Source organism: Staurois parvus, unplaced genomic scaffold (assembly GCF_062004578.1).
Source record: "Staurois parvus isolate SC_StPar_1 unplaced genomic scaffold, SC_StPar_1.0 ptg000612l, whole genome shotgun sequence".
Classification (NCBI taxonomy): Eukaryota; Metazoa; Chordata; class Amphibia; order Anura; family Ranidae; genus Staurois; species Staurois parvus.
The window spans coordinates 210,901-232,960 of NW_028318408.1; the positions used below are offsets into that span (position 1 = coordinate 210,901).

At 48.3% G+C, this 22,060-nt stretch overlaps 1 pseudogene; it reads right to left on the reverse strand.

Moving 5' to 3' along the window:
* Positions 1 to 351: 351 nt before the first annotated feature.
* LOC149449557 (cytosolic phospholipase A2 gamma-like) overlaps positions 352 to 22,060 on the reverse strand; it is a 98,504-nt pseudogene continuing 76,795 nt past the window's right edge.

Genomic DNA, 22,060 nt, shown 5'->3' on the forward strand with positions numbered 1-22,060 from the left:
CCAATGCATGATTATGTGATTAGATCCCCCCCCCTCCCCACCAAAGAACCTTGCCTTGGCGTTTGCAGGAAAACTGGTGGTTGGGGATATCATGCGTGTCTACCTGTGTCAGATCCCAAGATGTCCATCTTGCAATTGCATACAGAAAATGTCTATCTAGCGGTAGTTGGTCACATCCAAACATCACATTTTGTAAAGTTGCATAAATGTTTTTTTTTTAGGACGGATCTCTTATGTTCAATATTCTCAAATGGTTAAAAGGAGGATTCCATTGCCGACTGTCCTTGAGAATGACTTTTGTTCATTTGTCTGGATGGTCCTCTAAACATTTGAGCCAAGTTGGCGCCATTTTCATTCATCCTGGCCTGGTATGACGGAGACCTCCCCCCTCCCGTTACACCTCTGGACACATTGTTGTATCTTGCCCTGGATCTGGTCCAGGCTGCTCTCCACATTCTTCTTAGCGATGTCCAGCAGGCTTTTAATCATAGATCTGTCATAGGAATGAACAAACGTGCGATACTTCCCGCTCAAAGTCTTTATCATTTCACCATCTGAAAGAAACGTGTGCATCAGATTGTAGAGATTAAAGGATCATGACGACAGAATCAACGAGATTATATTTATAAAACTTCTCTGTCAGAAACGTCATGCAGACCTGAATGAAAGATACCAAACTTCTCTTTTTAACATGAACTAAAGTCCAGAAATTTCTCTCTTTTGAATAAACTATAAATATTTCATAAAAACAGAACAAAAATTGTAGTGTTGCACTAGTATCCATGATGACAACGCATTTCAGGGGTACATCCCCCTTCATCAAGGCTTGATAAAGGAGGATACACCCCCAAAATGCATTGTCATTGCAGTTAATGATACAGACCAAGCTGGGCTCTGTGGCGGTCGGCAGCTCTGTGTTCCTGTAGTAGCCACTTGCTTTCCCTTAGCCACCAGGATCCATCCAGTCCACCCCGAGAGTAGCGTGCACTCTGCATAGGCAGGAGATGTATGACGGGATAAAGCTCCATCAGAATGGTCACCACTCTTATCCCAGCGGAGATCCTGCCCTGACAGTCGTGGGAGCATGGGCGGCTATCCTGGATCATTGATGACTGGCACATGGAACACCAAACTACACACAGAGGACTTCCTTGCTTCATGGTGTCCACCTACTACTGATATGCCTGGATACCTCTTATACAATGTGTGACTGTGATGAATTTTACTACCTTTTTTATTCTCCAATTAAAAGGCTCAACCACGGTAAGGTCTGCTCTTCCTATTCTCCCTCCTTTGCTAGTTCAGTCCATGCTGAACATTCAAAAAGGAACTCCTGACCTCAGTTATGAAAACATCTTTTGAAATAAGAACTTTTCTGGACCCTATACCCAGCAACACTGATACAAGGAATCACCACTAATGATTGGAGATGTGTCCCACCTCTGGAGGCCTCTAGAGAAAGGTTTGAAATTGGTTCATCTACAGGAAGGGGTGGCAAAGCCCCTAGACCATGTGTGTCAAACTGGCAGCCGCCCAGCTGTTGTCAAACTACAAATCACACGAGGCATTGTGAGATAGTTACAAGGCATGACTCCCAAAAAGTCAGAGGCATGATGGGACTTATAGTTTCGCAACAGCTGGAGGGCCGCCAATTTGGTGATGCTGTCATACAAGGATCTGGGGCAGGGGTGTCAGTGTGAAGGGCAGCAAAGCCTGGATTTAGGGGTGGGATGTCAAGGGCCCAGTGGGAACCCCATTATAAGCAATTTCAGCCCTGGGCAGCCTGTGTTGACCTGGGGACTAATATCAGGGAGAGAACCTGGGTGTCACAATCTCAGGATCTGAAAAGATAAATGCAGCTGCAGATATGGAACTGAAGTGGGGTGGGGGGGGTGTCTTGTCAGTAGGGTGCTGCTGCCTTCTGTCTACTTACTAGAATTTATAAAATGTTTTAATCAGTAAACCACTGGGGCCGATGTCATGTAGATGTCAAAGGAAAGTATTCCCCTCCCCGCTAGTCCCGTACCTACCTCCTCTGAGGTCTGGATGGTGAAAATCTTGTGCCGGACTGCTAGCACCTGCACAGTAACCCATCATAGACTTGAATAGGACACAGTTCTTGCTCTATGTGCAAGTCCAGTTCAGGTTGGACATTGATAGGTGCTGGTAGCCCAATACAAGATTCTTGCTGGCTGAGATGCAGACATCTATGGGACCTGCAGCCATTGGAGGAAGAACAGACCTGCAGGGGGACCCAGCTGTGTGTTCAAGGGGTTACATTTTCTTCTAGCCTGATTGGATGAGGTGGAGCAGTGACATCTCCAATCACAGAATGTTTTGCATTTATTGAGAGGATATAAAATTATTTCTGAATGGTGCATGTGCTGATTGGCCAATCTTGTGTCCACAATGGAGCAGGGCCACCTCTCAGCATGGGGTCCAGGAAATGGCAGTGATAATAGTTGTGTCTGCTATGTGATTTACAGCTTCTAGAGGGACCCCACATGTATGGTATATATGGAGTTACATTGGTCCAAGTTGGAACTATGTAACAATATCCATACCTGGAATTCAGCCTTTAGTGTCCACCAATCACATAATACAGAGTGAGAAGACCCAATGAACACACGAGCCATAATACAGGACTCCTCAGTAGACTCACCTCCACAGGTCTGGGTGTTGAACAGAGGAAAGTGCATGACATCGGGTGTCTCATTTCCATCCCCTTCATAGAGGTAGACACTTTTAGTTGGAGGGCGCTCATAACTTTCTTCAGGGATTGTTGGAAAAGGAATATTGTGGTCCTTACAGTATTCAACTGTTCTTTTCAACGTCTAGTTAAAGAAAAACAAAAAATGATATTAAAAAACGGTGTCTATTGTACAACAGTGCTGATGGAACAAGCCTAGGCTCAGTTCATGAACAGCTTCACTAATCGCACTCAGAATTCAAGGAACCCCCAACTTGGAGGTGAATCCCACCGATCTCTTTTGGGGGGTTATTCTCGAACCATTTGTAGGACTAATAAGCAAGCGATCAAACACAAGGCATGGAGTCTGGGGCTCTAGTCGTAAAGAATTCAATGGGCTCTAGTCGTAAAGAATTCAATGGGCTCTAGTCGTAAAGAATTCAAACACAAGAAGAGCCTTTGTTTTAGCCAGGTAGATTGTTCTTTTCAGTCCAATGAGATCTGAAATTAAGTTGTTATTTCTTTCAAACACAAATCTGGTTCTTGGTGTTTGCTTTGGGAATTGAGCCGAATACTGAAAATACACAATGCATCCCTCGTAAATGAGGCAAGAAAACATCTCCATCGGTAGCTGTGATCAGCACAGTGATCATGAATACATGGCGGCCAAATTCCTCCGGGAGGTCTGTACTGTTCTAATATATCTGGCAACATTGTGACCAATCACAGAACTAAGGAAGATCAACATTACTAGGAACCGCCAATGTCACAGAGAATCCCAGCCATGTAAGAAAAAAAAAAAAAAAAAACATATGGGCAGTGATGCTATTGCTATCCCACTGTCAGGAATGAACTTGCCAGTGATGGTGGGACTCACCTGCCTTGTGGGCTGCAGTGCCAGGGCTGGCCAGCGGGTGCTCCCAGCAATCAGAGACTCAACCCTGCAGCCAGCCAACACCTGAAGCTGATTACGGAGGTGTATTTAAGGGATGGCCAGACCTGCAGTCTGGGCCTTGGTGTGTGTTCTTCCTGGGCCCCTGTATCTTGTTACCTGCATTCCTGTTCCTGTCTGACCGACTTGTTGCCGACCCTGCCTGATCCGGACCTCTGCTGACTTCTCCTGTTTGATCCCTGGCTTGTGACCCCGACCATTCTCTGCCTGACCCCCTGTACCTACCTGCCCGTTAGTTCCATACACACAAGTACAGTATATAACAGCTAGACTGGAAATATTTGTCTCAACCGAGGGCATGGGTTAAGTATGCGTCTAAACCAGGGGTAGGCAACCTGCGGCTCCCTAGATGTTGCGGAACTACATTTCCCATGGGGCATTGCAAAGATTACGGCTATGACTTGCAGAGGCATGATGGAACTTTTAGTCCTGCGGCTCTCAGGTTGCCTACCCCTTGTCTAAACTGATAACTGTGCACGCCATATAATGGAGGGACCCGCGGTGGAAACAGCATCATTAGTTAGATATAATGGTTATATTTTCTTGTATCTGTCATTACTTATAAGTATGTGTCAGCTCTTTACACATCAAATACAACCCCAAAACCCTAACAAAAAACGGGGGGTACCTGGGGGCCTCCTATTATTAAAAAGGTGGCTTCCAGAGTACCTGCCCATAGACCACCACAACCACCAGTCAGTTGTGGAGAAGAGGCCCTTGTCCTCATCAACATGAGATCCCCCCCATGTTGAAGTCATGTGCACTGGTATGGTTCAGGTGTGAGGGTACATGTTTGTGCCCCCCAACCAGGCAGCATGCTTGCAGTAAGGGTCAGGTATGGATTTTGCATGAAGTACCCCCAGGGGCGGACTTACCATTTGGAAATTCGGGCACTGCCCGAAGGCCCGGGGTCAGTAGGGGGCCCCCTGAGATGCCCCTGGTACCTTTTTCATAGGCTTTTTTGAGTTTGGGCAAGGGCACAGGGGCCCCATGATCCCCTATTGCCCGGGGGCCCCATGAGTTGTCAGTCTGCTCATGGGTACCGCTTTCAAATCCATTCCAGGATCTAGAATGTATGAGGGGATTGTACACTTTTTTTAATCAGTGCTTTAGCATGTGCTACAGAAAATGACAATTACAAAGAAAAAAAAAAAAAAATACAAATGGAAATATATGAAACTGCTAAAAAAAAAAAAAAAAAAAAAAAAAAAAAAAAAAACACAAATCCCTCCCAAAAAAGGTCTCCCAAAATACAAAGCAGACCTTCGGATGGGTCTGACTTTCTTTTAAATAAGCCGGCAATGAAATGTAATTTACTGGCAATTTTAGAACTTTTTTCCTTTATGATGTACAAAAAGTGCTGCTGCAGTGCTGACATTTACAGAGACGTCCCTTCACAGGCGGGATTAGGACACCCCCAGGCATGTTACTTAAAAAGGAGGAGTAAAAACCCAAAAAAAAAAAAAAAAACCCCAAAAAACCCCCCAAAAAACACACCATCTAATTAAATGTCTGTTCCTGGCTGAACGAAATTTTTACAACTTTTTTTTGCATTGGTACATGTTCCCCAGGGCAGTGCCCACCTCCCATGCTAGTTTTTTTTCCCCCTAACACCGCCTAGCCTATTAGCACATAAAACTTGGCATTTTTAGCATGGCTTCCATTGATTTCAGTGGGGTTAGAGCAGGGGTGGACTGACAACTCATGGGGCCCCCGGGCAATAGAGGATCATGGGGCCCCTGTGCCCTTGCCTAAACTCAAAAAAAAACCTATGAAAAAAAAGGTACCAGGGGCATCTCATGGGGCCCCCTACTGACCCCAGGCGGTGCCCGAGTTTCCAAATGGTCAGTCCGCCCCTGGGTTAGAGTTCGGCATCCAAAAGATCTTTGAAGTTCTCCAAACAACTCTTCAACCAAACCCAGGGAAGTTCTGATCATCCCTAATTATTGCATCACCTTTGTGTTTTATATAGGTGGGTGGTGAGTTGAATCGGAATGACCATGAAATTTGATTACCTCGAATGGATCTCCTTGACTGAAGTCAAAAGACAAAATCAGATCTACTTTGCGATTAGGAGGGAACACTAACGGGTACGGAGTATTAATTTCCAGCCCGGCATCCACCAGAGAGATCTGCTTTTTATTAAAGAGGTCGGAGCCTTCCGTGAGTTCATCTACAAAATAAATGAAAAATATTAAAAAACACACAAAATAAAGTCCTAACATTCCAGGTGCAGGCTATTGGTTTATCAGTTTTTTGGAAGAAAAAAAAATATAAAATAAAGAAGCTGGCAATGAATGTCAGACTAGAACAGTGGTCGGCAAGCCGCGGCTCGCGAGCCACATGCGGCTCTTTACACATTTTAATGCGGCTCTTCTGTGTGCCGGGCGCCGGCTCCCCTCCCTCCTCTCAGGCGGCCGAGGACTCTGCAGCTAGCCCAGCAATGATTGGCCAGTCTCGCTGCCACTCACATCCTGATAGCTAGTGATTGGCTGTCAGGATGTGTGTAGGCGGGGCAGCGTGACGAACCTGAGGGGAGCTAGGCTCCTCTCACAGTCCGCCCTGAAGACCGGAACGGCGCGGGAACACGGCGAGAGGAACGCACGGAGCAAAGGTAAGTGAATTGACACAGGGGGGACTTGGCTTACTACTTCAATATGGGGGGTGAATTACTATAGGGGGGTGAATTACTATAGGGGGGGATGAATTACTATAAAAACTTATTGAAACTAAAAACAGTGTACCATCCTATGTATTTTCAGTTTTAAAAATGTGGCTCTCAAAATAAATTTCAAATCGTGGTTTTGGCGAGATTTGGCTCAGTTGAAAAAAAAAAGGTTGCCCACCACTGGACTAGAAATTTAAAAACTATCAACTATCCTTTTAGATTTGTAAATGTCACTTTTCCTAGGAAAAAAAAAAAAAAAAAAAAAAACACACCACAACATACCAGACCCTTAACCAAACCATGCAGCCAGGCTTATAAAGGGAAGCAGGGGGACAAACATGTTCCCTTCCTAAACCATATCTGGCCACAAGCCCTAAACATGTAGCATACCATGTCAGGGGAACCCCCCCCTCAGCCCGGCAAAGCACCTTGTCCCCATGTTGAGTACAAGGGCCTCTTTCCCACAACCCTGGTCCACTAGTTGTAGGGATCTGTGGGTGGGGGGGGGGGATTTATCTTTTATAGGGGCCCCACAAATACCACCTCATGTGATTGAGTATTGGGTGCATAGAACCCCTACCTATTCACAAAAAAAAAAAAAAAATTGACAACCTACAAATAAATTCCCTTATCAAATAAAAAATCCCCCCCAAGTTGTAAATCTATCGTCAATCACAATACCTGCCATCTTACCAAAATTAACCAGATGCACGGAACCAATCCTGATGGTACTGCTTGCCAAATGACAGCAGCCCGAGCCCTCAGCTACATGAGGAAGGGTCAGGGAGAGTGGTCACATAATGGACCAAATATTTGCTCAATTCCAGTGGCCAAAATATGGCCATCTGTCATATCAGTGATGTCACCGCTATCCCCGCCCCTTTACTTACATGGTTGGAGATTCCTGGCCTGTAAGTGGTCCTGATGGTGACATTAATGGTTAAGGAAGTATCCACAGAAACAGCTGACAGTTGGAAGCGGTTATATATAGAAGCGATATAAATATTGCTTCTACATATGATGCTCCTGATGAAAATTTGGCCACGGACAAACATTTTGATGTTTTGTATGAACAGCCAAAGTTTGGTCCGAACCGTTGGCTCAGCCCTATTTCATAGTTATGATCAGGAGTGGGCAGGACAGGACATGTCCACCTGGGTTCAGCTTCTCATGTGCATTCCCACTTCTTAGGTTGCTAAATGCACCAACAAGGTGAGGTTTCTTCTGGAGGTCCTTTGGACAGAGGACTTCTCTAACTATCAATGGTATACCTCAGGTGGTGCTTTTCATGGTGCTGTAATGGTTTGGTGGTCAGAGCTGTGTCTACATTTTCCACTTCTGTTTAGGTGTGCTTTTTTTCATACCTTTCCTTTCCTGAGGTTTGTTTGAGATGGGTTTCAATCTCCAGCATTGATTAGCATGGGCTTGCCATTGGTATTTTGCTGAATGTGGTGTACTGTAGCATTGAAGAGGGCTTTGCAGATGTGCAGTGCCCAGAGATTATCTGGCAGCCAAATTGGAAGTAGCTGCTAATGGTTTACCCAAGAAGGCCACCGTAGGGAAGCCATGCATGTGTGGAGGAAAAGATGCTCTGCAGGCGCAGCAGTGCTCTGAACAGAGAGGGGAATAGGTTTTCCTTGGCTCCCCATTTAAAAGAAGTCTTGTAATCAGAGGCGCAGCTTGCTCCAGATTACACCTATTTCCTGAATCCTTGCCTGTGTGACTTTCAAGTAGGGGGAACTTTTTTTTTTTTTTTTTTTATTGGAAGTTGCACTCTGTTCTCCAGTTTTGTTATTTTTTTGCTCTTAGCTATACGTTTTGATGCTTTTGTAGACTCTGACATGGCAAAATGATCTTTCCACCACATGAACCTCCACATGCTCAGGTAGGGACTGACATAATGGCAAGCAAGAAGAGGATAGCAAATTATTATAGTTTTCATGAACATGGCCTATTTAAAATTTGCTACAGCCTGGCCTGCTCTAGTTCTCTCTAGAAAGTCTTGAAGAGCATCTGCACATCATGGTAAAGAGGACAGTATCTTGTCCAGCCATAGCAGATCCTGTTCCAGATACAGAAAGAACACATTGGCAGAGATAGTCCTCCACCCCAGAGCACTCTCAGCAATCAAGAGGTAAGAAATACCGGGACTCTGATGCAGATCCTTTGGTAGATAGACCTGGGACTGTTTCTAGGACCTATTTAGAAACAGACAATGAACACGTCACATCCCTCTTGAATCAAGTCAGTTAACAGAGCCATTCCAAAATGTTCAAGACATACAGTAGGTCCAGCACCTAGTTCAGGGCATCTCAGTCAATCCCCTCTCTCTTAACTATGGAAGTTCTAGGCATTTCTCAGAAGACATTAACTTTGGTACAGAGGGTCCATTTGTCCAAAATATCCACCCTTGCTCCACAGTCAGAAGGGGACTTTTCAGGCTTTGAATTTGATGGTGTATAGTGGAAGGACCCAGTGCCCCAACCCACAGTTTTCTTTAATGATGGAAAATTATTTCACTCATGAAGAATGGCAGAAGGGATAAGAGGTCAGCTATGAGTAATTGTTTGCTGTATACTGTAACAGAAGAGGCGGTTTCCTCTGGATAAATCCCTGGTGGTGGATGCCCTGGTCAGACGGATCAGAAATGTTACGCTCCCAATAGAGGATGAACCATCCTTTCAGGCCATTCTGGATAGGAGGATTGATGTGGATCTATGAAAGTGCCACACCAGATGGCAGAAAATGCCTGTAAACTAGCTATTGTGTTGAATTCTGTAGCAGGTGCTATGAGGGCGTGGACACAGAATTTGGAAGCTGCCATCTTCCAGGATCTTCTGAAGGATCAAGTCCATGGTGACTTAGAGGAGCTCAATCTTTTGGTGGATTTAAAGGGAGAGGCAGTGGTAGATATTAAGTCAGCCTCCAGAGTGATGCTACAATTGGTGATGGTGAAGAGGGCATTGCGGCTTAGGCCTTGGTTGGTAGACCCATCCTAAAAAGCAAAGTTGCTGTGAATTGCCTTTTGTTGGCAAGTTTCTCTTAAGCCAGAAGTTGGATGTAGCAATTTACAGTGTGGTAGAGGGGAAGTCGGGCCTACTTCCACAGGACAAAATGTCAAGGCACCAGTGGGTTTGCCTAGCACGAGCTCCCAGTATCAATTCTGAGAGACCACAAAATGATAAAAAAAAAACCCACAGACAGGCAGGCTAGATTTGTAAAGACAGAGGCAACGTTAACCACAGTTCCATCAGACTCAGAAGTCTTTTTAATGGCTGGCCATCTCACCAAGTAGGCAGTAGGAGCTAGGCTGGCCAAATTTGCACATATCTGAACAACCCATTGTCAGGATCTTTGGGGACCTGCCACCCATTCCGGTTGTCCCTCCAGAGCATTCATTAACCCCTACCAAGATAGCTCAATCCAGTCAAAAGAGGGATATCCTTCAAATGGTACATCAGTGCTCTGTGGCTGCAATAGTGCCGGCGCTCTGTTTGCACAGGTCAACAGGATTTTACTCTGCTTTGTTTCTCATACAGAAGACAAGAGACTAATGGCCTGTGAAAGACCTAAAGAAATTCAAAAAAGTTTCATTTGAGTAGAAATGTTCACACTCAGATCTTTAAATACAATCATCCAAGCAATCCAGCTAGGGGATTGAATGGTTTTGGTGAATCTACAAAACCATCACTTCCACTTCATATCTCATTCCGGAGATTTCTACGGTTCGCTGAAGGAAAAGAACATTTTCAGTATGTTCACCCTTCAGCCTTTACAAAAAGTGTTGATCTCAGTTCTGGCTCAGCTCAGGGAACAGGACCTTTAGGTCCATCACTACTTGGATGACATCTGGTTGGTGTAAAGATCTGAACAATATGGAGTCAGATCATCATATTCTTATATCAAGAGTTCCTCTAATGGTTTATCTGTTCTTGAATTCTTCTGGTATTGTATAATCTTGTTGTTAGGACTAGAGATGAGCGAAGTATTCAAAAATTCGATTCGACTGATTCGGCGAATTCGTGGACAATATTCGATTCGAGTCGAATATATTCGCTGTGAATTTAACTTAAAAAAGGGTGTTTCTAGGCTTCAGAGCAGTGGTTCTCAACCTTTCTAATGCCGCGACCCCTTAATACAGTTCCTCATGTTGTGGTGACCCCCAACCATAAAATTATTTTCGTTGCTACTTCATAACTGTAATTTTGCAGGGGGAGGAATAGTGCCCCATCGCTGGCGTCAGTGGGGGGAGGAATAGTGCCCCATCGCTGGCGTCAGTGGGGGGAGGAATAGTGCCCCATCGCTGGCGTCAGTGGGGGGAGGAATAGTGCCCCATCGCTGGCGTCAGTGGGGGGAGGAATAGTGCCCCATCGCTGGCGTCAGTGGGGGGAGGAATAGTGCCCCATCGCTGGCGTCAGTGGGGGGAGGAATAGTGCCCCATCGTTGGCGTCAGTGGGGGGAGGAATAGTGCCCCATCGTTGGCGTCAGTGGGGGGAGGAATAGTGCCCCATCGTTGGCGTCAGTGGGGGGAGGAATAGTGCCCCATCGTTGGCGTCAGTGGGGGGAGGAATAGTGCCCCATCGTTGGCGTCAGTGGGGGGAGGAATAGTGCCCCATCGTTGGCGTCAGTGGGGGGAGGAATAGTGCCCCATCGTTGGCGTCAGTGGGGGGAGGAATAGTGCCCCATCGTTGATGTCAGTGGGGGGAGGAATAGTGCACCATCGTTGGCGTCAGTGGGGGGAGGAATAGTGCACCATCGTTGGCGTCAGTGGGGGGAGGAATAGTGACCCATCGTTGGCGTCAGTGGGGGGAGGAATAGTGACCCATCGTTGGCGTCAGTGGGGGGAGGAATAGTGACCCATCGTTGGCGTCAGTGGGGGGAGGAATAGTGACCCATCGTTGGCGTCAGTGGGGGGAGGAATAGTGACCCATCGTTGGTGTCAGTGGGGGGAGGAATAGTGCCCCATCGTTGGCGTCAGTGGGGGGAGGAATAGTGCCCCATCGTTGGCGTCAGTGGGGGGAGGAATAGTGCACCATCGTTGGTGTCAGTGGGGGGAGGAATAGTGCACCATCGTTGGTGTAAGTGGGGGGAGGAATAGTGCCCCATCGTTGGTGTCAGTGGGGGGAGGAATAGTGCCTCATCGTTGGTATTAGTGACACAAATGATGGGGCACTATCCCTTCCACTGACACCAATGATACTTACCTTGCTGACTCCTGCTCCAGCCTGGGCTCGCTCTCTCCCTCTCCCATCTACAGCCTGCATACCTGGCTGCAGCAGCAAAATTTGCACTTACCTGTCAGCTGTCTTCCTTCTCTGGCCTCTCTCTTCACTCGTTCCTGCAGCTCCCTCAATCTTCTTCGATCTCCGCGCGCTGCCGCTCGGCTCCTCCTCTCCAAGCTCCACCTTCTCGCCGGTGATTGGCCGCCTGTGTGCCTCTCCTGAGCTACAGTTCCGGTGGCCAATCAGCGGCGAGGAGGCGGTGACAGGGGCAGCATATCATCCCGCCCACACATCGCCGGAGACAGCAGCGGTGTCTCGGTTCCTAAGACCATCGGAAATATGTTTTCCGATGGTCTTAGGCGACCCCTGGGAAATGGTCGTTCGACCCCCAGGTTGAGAACCGCTGCTTCAGAGAGACCTAATATTAGTGCAGAACACTGTACCTTTAATTTAAATGCCCTTGGAGTCTGCTGGGGAAGAGAAATAATACTGTCAGTCAGTATGACATGCAGATGAGTGCCGTCGATCTTAGAATCACCGCACACTTCACTCATTTGGCCAGTCACGGGGCCAAAACCAGTGTTTGGAGCCACAGTGTGGCGGTGGAGGCAGCAGCAATGGGAGGCCATACAGCAACCTATGACAAAATGGAACCCACCAGCAGTGTGAGGAGACCTCAAAGTGGCACATGGCAGAGTGGGAGCAATGGGAGGCGGTACAGGGACCCAGGTCACACTGTGGACCCAGCAGCAGCGTGACCAGGCGGTACGGGGGCCCATGGCAGATTACAGGCCTGGCAGCAGCTATGGGAGGCCCGTAATCTGCCAGCACCCTATGTCAAAAAATGGAACACACCAGCAGTGTGAGGAGACCTGAAAGTGGCACATGTTTGGGGCATGATTCATGGCGGATTTAGTCAGTTGTGTCAGGAACTGGTGGTTTGAAATCCAGACTAATCCACGCCTGATTCATTTTCACAAACGTGAGTCTCTCCACACTTTGGGTGGACAGTCGTGTCCTCCGCGGAGTTGCAATACCTCCTGCCGCACTAAACACGCGCTCCGATGCCACGCTACTGGCCGGGCATGACAGCCTTTCAAGGGCAAATTCAGCTAGTTGGGGCCAAAGGTCAAGTTTCGTTGCCCAGTAGTCAAGGGGATTGTCTACCTCGGTTGGCAGGGTGCTGTCCAAGTAGGCCCAAGCCTGTTGTTTGAGGTCCTGCTCCACGTCCACCTGATGCTGCTGCTGCTGCGGCTGGTTAGTAGTTTCCTCACTGCGCTGGTGAAGAAAGCTACTCATCATCGACTGCAGACTGAGGCAGCTGCTGCTGGTGGAGCTGCCACTGCTCCTACCACCCCACCCCTCCCCTGCTGCCATGGCAGCGTAACGCGAGCGCACAGGGCCCACAGTGTCTGAGGATGGACGTTGGCGCACAAAGGCAGAGACCAGCTGACTACATAGGTGGTTTTTATAGTACGTTATTTTGGCCTCCCTCTCAGCAGGTGTGAAAAAGGCCACCATTTTGGAACGGTAGCGAGGGTCCAACAAGGTGGACAGCCAAAAGTCATCCCTCTGTCTGATGGTTATTATTCAGCTGTCGGTACGCAAGCAAGCGAGCATGCTATGGGCCATTTGTGCCAAGGAATGCGAGGGACTCCCTGCCTCCATCTCCACAGCATACTGCCACGGTGCGTCTGGGTCCTCTGTCTCCTCTTCCTCCTCCTCTACCAGATGCTCCTGCTCCTCCACTCCTGTCCGCTGAGTGGAAAAACCACCCATTTCACTCAATAATTCCTGAGCACAAATGTCCTCCTCTACCTCCTCCTCTTCTTCCTGTCCTGCCCCCACAGGGGTCATGTGGCGTTGAGATCTGTGCGCCACGTCTACCGCACCCTGACCAGCCATTGTTAACAGCATTTGTTCCAGGACGTGCAACAGAGGAATGACGTCGTTCATCCCATAGTCCTGCCGACTCACGAATAGCGTGGCCTCCTCAAAGGGCCTGAGCAAGCGCAGGTGTCACGCATGAGCTGCCAATGGCTGACATCTAAGTTACACAGGGAGTACCTTTATCCGCTTTTAACATCAGGAAATCTGTGACGGCCTTTTGCTGTTCGTAAAGGCGGTCTAACATGTGTAGGGTTGAATTCCACCTTGTTGCAACGTCACAGCATGAGGAGGCGGTATAGGGGCCCATGGCAGATTACGGGCCTGGCAGCAGCAATGGGAGGCCCGTAATCTGCCAGCACCCTATGTCAAAAAATTCAACACACCAGCAGTGTGTGAGGAGACCTGAAAGTGGCACATGGCAGAGTGTGGCGATGGAGACAGCAGCAATGGGAGGCCGTACAGGGACCCATGAGAGACACTGGACTTGGCAGCAGCATGAGGAGGCGGTATATAGGGGCCCATGGCAGATTAGGGGCCTGGCAGCAGCTATGGGAGGCCCGTAATCTGCCAGCACCCTATGTCAAAAAATTCAACACACCAGCAGTGTGTGAGGAGACCTGAAAGTGGCACATGGCAGAGTGTGGCGATGGAGACAGCAGCAATGGGAGGCCGTACAGGGACCCATGAGAGACTCTGGACCTGGCAGCAGCATGAGGAGGCGGTATATAGGGGCCCATGGCAGATTAGGGGCCTGGCAGCAGCTATAGGAGGCCCGTAATCTGCCAGCACCCTATGTCAAAAAATGGAACACACCAGCAGTGTGAGGAGACCTGAAAGTGGCACATGTTTGGGGCATGATTCATGGCGGATTTAGTCAGTTGTGTCAGGAACTGGTGGTTTGAAATCCAGACTAATCCACGCCTGATTCATTTTCACAAACGTGAGTCTCTCCACACTTTGGGTGGACAGTCGTGTCCTCCACGGAGTTACAATACCTCCTGCCGCACTAAACACGCGCTCCGATGCCACGCTCCTGGCCGGGCATGACAGCCTTTCAAGGGCAAATTCAGCTAGTTGGGGCCAAAGGTCAAGTTTCGTTGCCCAGTAGTCAAAGGGATTGTCTACCTCGGTTGGCAGGGTGCTGTCCAAGTAGGCCCAAGCCTGTTTGAGGTCCTGCTCCAGGTCCACCTGATGCTGCTGCTGCTGCGGCTGGTTAGTAGTTTCCTCACTGCGCTGGTGAAGAAAGCTACTCATCATCGACTGCAGACTGAGGCAGCCGCTGCTGGTGGAGCTGCCACTGCTCCTACCACCCCACCCCTCCCCTGCTGCCATGGCAGCGGAACGCGAGCGCACAGGGCCCACAGTGTCTGAGGATGGACGTTGGCGCACAAAGGCAGAGACCAACTGACTACATAGGTGGTTTTTATAGTACGTTATTTTGGCCTCCCTCTCAGCAGGTGTGAAAAAGGCCACCATTTTGGAACGGTAGCGAGGGTCCAACAAGGTGGACAGCCAAAAGTCATCCCTCTGTCTGATGGTTATTATTTGGCTGTCGCTACGCAAGCAACCGAGCATGCTATGGGCCATTTGTGCCAAGGAATGCGAGGGACTCCCTGCCTCCATCTCCACAGCATACTGCCACGGTGCGTCTGGGTCCTCTGTCTCCTCCTCCTCCTCTACCAGATGCTCCTGCTCCTCCACTCCTGTCCGCTGAGTGGAAAAACCACCCATTTCACTCAATAATTCCTGAGCACAAATGTCCTCCTCTACCTCCTCCTCTTCTTCCTGTCCCCACAGGGGTCATGTGGCATTGAGATCTGTGCGCCACGTCTACCGCACCCTGACCAGCCATTGTTAACAGCATTTGTTCCAGGACGTGCAACAGAGGAATGACGTCGTTCATCCCATAGTCCTGCCGACTCACGAATAGCGTGGCCTCCTCAAAGGGCCTGAGCAAGCGGCAGGTGTCACGCATGAGCTGCCAATGGCTGACATCGAAGTTACACAGGGGAGTACCTTTATCCGCTTGTAACATCAGGAAATCGGTGATGGCCTTTCGCTGCTCGTAAAGGCGGTCTAACATGTGTAGGGTTGAATTCCACCTTGTTGCAACGTCGCAGATCAGGCGATGATGTGGAATTCCGTTCTGCCGCTGCAGCTCAAGGAGGGTGTGCTTTGCGGTGTAGGAATGGCTGAAATGCATGCAAAGTTTACGTGACATTTTAAGGATGTCTTGCAGTGGGATGGTGGATTTTAGGAACCGCTTGACAACCAGATTGAACACGTGAGCCATGCATGGCGCATGGCACAACCTTCCTTGACGCAGAGCAGACACCATGTTCTTTCCGTTGTCGGTCAACATGGTTCCGATTTTCAGTTTGCGCGGAGACACCCATCTGTCGATTTCTCTGTTCATTACACTGAGAAGTTCCTCCCCTGTGTGACTACGTTCGCCAAGGCATACCAGGTGCAGAACAGCGTGACACCGTTGCGCCCTGCACATGTGATATGCCGGTCGGGTAATGGGACTTGGCACGGGGGTGGCGGCTGAGGACACGGCGGAAGAATAGGTGGTAGAGGCGGACATCTTTTGTGGACCAAGGACGTGCAAACGTGGAGGCAAGAGCGTCGTGACCTGTCCAAGTTGCTGGTGCGGCTTTGCCGGCACCACGTTCACCCAGTGGGCCGTAAATGACATGTACTGTCCCTGACCGTAGTTACAGCTCCACACGTCGGCGCTGCCGTGCACTTTGACAGAGACCGACATGCTCAAAGACTGGCCCACCATCTCTTCTACATGTGAATGCAGGGCTGGCACTGCCTTTTGGGCGAAGAAATGACGGCTTGGCACTCTCCACCGCGGCGCGGCACAAGCCATCATTTCTCGGAAAGGTGCTGAGTCCACCACTTGGAAAGGGAGGGACTGCAGCACCAGCAACTTGGACAGGAGGACGTTCAGCTTCTGCACCGTCGGGTGCGTGCTCGCAAACAGCAGTCTTTCTTGGAATCCGTTTCCAAGAGACAACAGACGGAATCCGTGAAGAGGAGTAGCAGGAGAAGGAGCATCTGAACGAGCGGAAGATGCCAACGAGCGACAACTCCCCTCAGCAGAGGTGTTGGAGCCTTGACTGGCTGATGGAGGGCGATTGACGTCGGGTGACGGAGCAAGTAACGGAGCGGGTGATGGAGCGGGGGCTGGGGCGGGCAGAACCGCCGTATCTTTATCACGGTTTTCCCAGGCCACCAAATGGCGACGCTGCATATGCTGCCGCAACGCTGTAGTCCCAACATGGGCCCCCTGGCCACGCTTGACTTTCTGGCCACATAGTCGACATACGGCTACGTTTACTTCCTCGGGCGGCTTGACGAAAAATTGCCACACCGCCGAGTAGGAAACTTTGCCCCCGCTACTCCTCACTGGCTGACTGCTGCTTCCTCCGTGCACACCGGCACCACTACTGGCCGTGGTGGTAGGCTGCAGTGGAGCTGGTGCTCTACTCCGTGGCCGTTTGCCTCCACTGACACTGCTGCAACCCTGCTGCCTCCTGGGCAACCCACCGACTGTTTCGCTCGCTGCCAAGCTGCCACCCTCTTCTCCTGATGATGCGGAAGAAATTGCCTGCTGACGACGAGGCTGCCAAGTGCGATCAGCCTCATCATCATCATCAATTAGGGTCTCCGCCTCACTACTAGCCCCCTCAGCTGCGTCTGGGTCAGGAGACAGACCTGTCTCTAGACCGGCTACCGAGCCACTCTCCTCGCCACTACTTCTTCGCCTGGCTGCTGAAAAGGCGGATGTCTCCCCCCGTTCCTGACCGCCCTCTGTTAGCTCTTCCTCACTGTACAGTGGGGCTGAGCCCACAGCATGCAATACTTCGCTTGGTGAGGGAACACCAAAGGACAGGGGCAGGTAGAGGACATGTGATTTCAGTGGGCTTGCTCCCGGGCCATGCCAACTAACGGTTGTGTCTGACGTACCCACCGACCGTTGGCTGTAGGTGTCAGAGGTGACCTGGGAAGAGGAAGACGACTGAGCCAACCAATCGATGACGGCAGGGTTGTCGGTGGAGACACGACCGCTGGATGACACCGGGAGCACTGGCCTCTGGCTGCGAATAGTGCTGCCTCGACCCCTTCCTCTGCTGCCACGTCTGCTCGCTCCTAAAACATTGCCTCCTCTGCTACTCCTCTGCATGTTGTCTGACATACTCTTTAATTCAACGGTTCTGTGGCCCTCAGCAACAATTCTGTGGCCCTCAGCAACAATTCTGTGGCCCTCAGCAACAATTCTGTGGCCCTCAGCAACAATTCTGTGGCCCTCAGCAACAATTCTGTGGCCCTCAGCAACAATTCTGTGGCCCTCAGCAACAATTCTGTGTCTGTCCCTGAGTAACAATTCTGCGGCCCTAACTAATGTTTCTGTGGCCCTAAGTAACAATTCTCTGGCACTCAGTAACAATTCTGTCTGTCCCTGAGTAACAATTCTCTGTCCCTAGGTAACGTTTCTCTGTCCCCAAGTAACGTTTCTGTGTCCCTAACTCTGTCCCTAATACAGAGCGGTCTGCCTCTCTTGAATGACTGGAGGCAAATGAAGAATTCTAAAATGGCCGCTATTTATAGCTCGACCATTACACAGTGCTGGCTGGCTGGCTGCTGATTGGCTAATGCGATCACGTCATTAAGGAATGCATTATGGGTCAGCGCGCCTTGTCTGCGCGCCTTCCCAGACATCCCCGCTCCGTCGTCGCACATGTCCGCCGCCATTTTAGGAAAAATTTTGATTCGCGCGTCCGAAGTAGGCTATTTTTCGGATTCAGAAAAATTTTCCAATATTCGACTCGAATTCCACTTCGCCTACTTCGATTCGCTCATCTCTAGTTAGGACATCTGTGGACGGTTAACTCAGTTAAAATAGAGGAGCTTTGGCTGGACAGTGAACATCAAGAAGAGCCAGTTGAAGCCAATCCCACAGAGTATCTATCTAGGGGCTCAGTTTGAAACCCAGGTGGCTACCATTACAACTTTCAACAGAAGTTACCAGTAATTAAGGAGTTTCCATATGGGCAATTTCGTAATTGGTAATGAGTCTCCAGGGGATGATGTCATTGTGTATGATGCTACCCTGGTCTCATCAGAATCTACTCACAGATGCACAAAAGTCTCTGGTGGGGAGTACAACAGTAGACCCTCATTCAGTCCCATCCACTAGGTTTATTACCCTTGACCACAGTTACTACCGAAGCCAGCGCCACAGGTTGGGAAGTCACCTACAACCATCTCAAAGTGCAAGGCAAGGATGGTGGGTGTCCAATGTTCTAGAAGTCTAAGCGTCATTTATGGCACTAGCTGTGTTGTCGCCTCACATTCAGGGTTGTCCAGTGACCCTAAGCATGGACAACACAACAGCAGTGTCATACATTCAGAGGCAAAGTGGGACCCACAGTGGAGCCTCACTCAGGGAAGTAGAACCTAGCTATGGCCAAACAACATTTGCAGGACTTATGGGCAGCATATCTTCCGGGTGCCCAAACCTTTCTGGGTGCTTCCCAGATCCCAGTGAATGATTCCTTAAGCAAGGATTCTGTCAAGATCACCTGGACTTAGGTTCAATTGTGGAAGGTACTGTTTGCACCCAAATCCAACCACAAAACTCGCAAGGTTCCTCTTGGTATCCTCACCCACTAGCATAGGGAGTGGACGCTCTCACTCACCCTTGGGCTTGTTACCTGGGATACGATTTCCCCCCACTGCCGTGGATTATGAAGTTCTTGATTAGGCTGTCAGGAGAGAGGCTTACAGAGATAACAATCTTGTCCTAAAGAGAGTTTGATTTAGAGAAGGTTTGTTACAATGTCACAGATGCTCACGTTTGCATTTGTAGAGGAAATTGTTGGTCGTTCCCCATTTCCACTCCAAACAACAAGATGCGATGTTCTTCAACACTTTTGCAATATCACAGCCATCTAAAGAAGAGAAATATGTTGAAGTGACATGTGACTGTTGTCAGGCAAGAGAAAAGGTCGGCGGTATCAACAAGTGATCTACATGTATATGTCCCCCCCAAAATAATTTACTGGGATGCGCCATCTTTTCCCACACTTGTACAATGGAGATCATGTCCAATGTTTGAAGAAGTTGGAAAGGACACCGAACCCATAAAAGGTCAACTTATTGGTATTGCCATCCTAAAGTATGTATAGTACATAAGGGGGGATATGATCTCCATGTATAATACATAAGGGGGGACATGATCTCCATGTATAATACATAAGGGGGGATATGATCTCCATGTATAATACATAAGGGGGGATATGATCTCCATGTATAATACATAAGGGGGGACATGATCTCCATGTATAATACATAAGGGGGGGATATGATCTCCATGTATAATACATAAGGGGGGGATATGATCTCCATGTATAATACATAAGGGGGGGATATGATCTCCATGTATAATACATAAGGGGGGGATATGATCTCCATGTATAATACATAAGGGGGGGATATGATCTCCATGTATAATACATAAGGGGGGGATATGATCTCCATGTATAATACATAAGGGGGGGATATGATCTCCATGTATAATACATAAGGGGGGATATGATCTCCATGTATAATACATAAGGGGGGATATGATCTCCATGTATAATACATAAGGGGGGACATGATCTCCATGTATAATACATAAGGGGGGGATATGATCTCTATGTATAATACATAAGGGGGGATATGATCTCCATGTATAATACATAAGGGAGGGATATGATCTCCATGTATAATACATAAGGGGGGGATATGATCTCCATGTATAATACATAAGGGGGATATGATCTCCATGTATAATACATAAGGGGGGATATGATCTCCATGTATAATACATAAGGGGGGATATGATCTCCATGTATAATATATAAGGGGGATATGATCTCCATGTATAATACATAAGGGGGGATATGATCTCCATGTATAATACATAAGGGGGGATATGATCTCCATGTATAATATATAAGGGGGATATGATCTCCATGTATAAACACATTGGTGGCCCACATAATGAATGCGGTGTAGAGTTCTTCACTTTAAAAAGGTCAGATGATAAGGGGGCCTCTTTACGTCTGGAACAAAATAAATGTAATCTCCAAACACGGGAAGGTTTCTTCACAGTGAGAGCGGTGAGAATGTGGAATAGACTCCCTCAAGAGTCGGTTGTGGTCAGCTCAGTGGATTGCTGTAGGAAAGTCCTGGATTCTTTCCTAGATGCACAGAACATAACATTTAGGAGGTAATAAACACCAGGAGTCATTGATCCAGGGAATATATTCGATTGTCTCCTGGGAGGATTATGGAGGAATTAATTTTCTCCCCACTGGGAGTCAGTTGGACCCCGTGCTTTATACTGTTTTTTTCTTTTAATCATTTGCATTAATTGCAGCTAAAGATATGTGCATATGAATGTTTTGCATGAATTTTTTTTCTATGGATTAAATAGCTGGACTTGTGCATCTTTTTTCAGCCTATGTAACTATATAGTGTGTGTGTAACCACTAAATATGTAGACTTGAAAAATATATTTGTAGATTTTGTGCGCCTTTTCATTCTACATTCTGTACCTTGACAAAGCTCTGCCCTTTAGCTTGTACGCTTTTTAAAATGGTAAGCTCTTGGGATCAGGGCCCTCCTGCCCCTCTGGTATTGAATTGTATGGTCACGGTCTCCATTTGCTGGATATTGTAAAGCCTTCTGCGAGTCGTTGGTGCTATATGCATCCTGTATAACAGGATTAGTTTTGAGGGGTTTTAATAAATTCACGCCAAAAGCATGTTACCTGTTTGAGACCGATTGGTCCGTCAGCAAAAAAAAAAAAACTGTCCGTGGTACAAGCACACACACTACTGTATGTAGGGATTACATGGCTGTCCTGGAGAGTGATTGGAGATCCTGGCTGTAGATCTCATCCATGGCATTGGATTAGATGTAATAAAGGTTAAGCCAGGTCATTTAGGAATTGCTGTATTATTTTTGGATAGAACACGGAAACATCAGAACCACCTCATGTTATACAGTCGGATCCCCCGCATTACATACCTTGTATATATTCAGACCAGGATTTTGCTGGGGGCGCTAGAAATTAAAACAAGATGTCAGTGTCACCCCAGATATAACATGTATGGAAGAATAATCAGAACATTTTCTGCATAAATGTTTCTGAATAGATGGAACATTTATCAAATGTCACATGAAGAATGATGTAATGTTGGGGGTGTGGTCTGGCCACAAAACGTGAATGGCCACCTAATCTTGGAGCTCCGTCCAGGATCAGCACTTTCCAGCAACCTCCAAGTCATTATGGCAGTAAGGCAAGCCGGATTCCAGATTTCCTAGTACCAGTAAACCAGTGCGGACTTGTACTTGTGGTCATCCATGAGCAAAGGGGCAATATTATGTGCAAGTGACAGACCGGCACAATACATCTATCAATTACCGTGCGCATTTGGCGCCCATTCGCCCTTTTAAAACTGGTCTGTCACTAAGGGACAAGCTGAAGACCATTCAGCAACTGCTCAGTGATCTGCTGCACCTGCTTACCTGTGCATGACCCGGCTTGCCTTTGAACTTCACTTCTGTTCCAACTC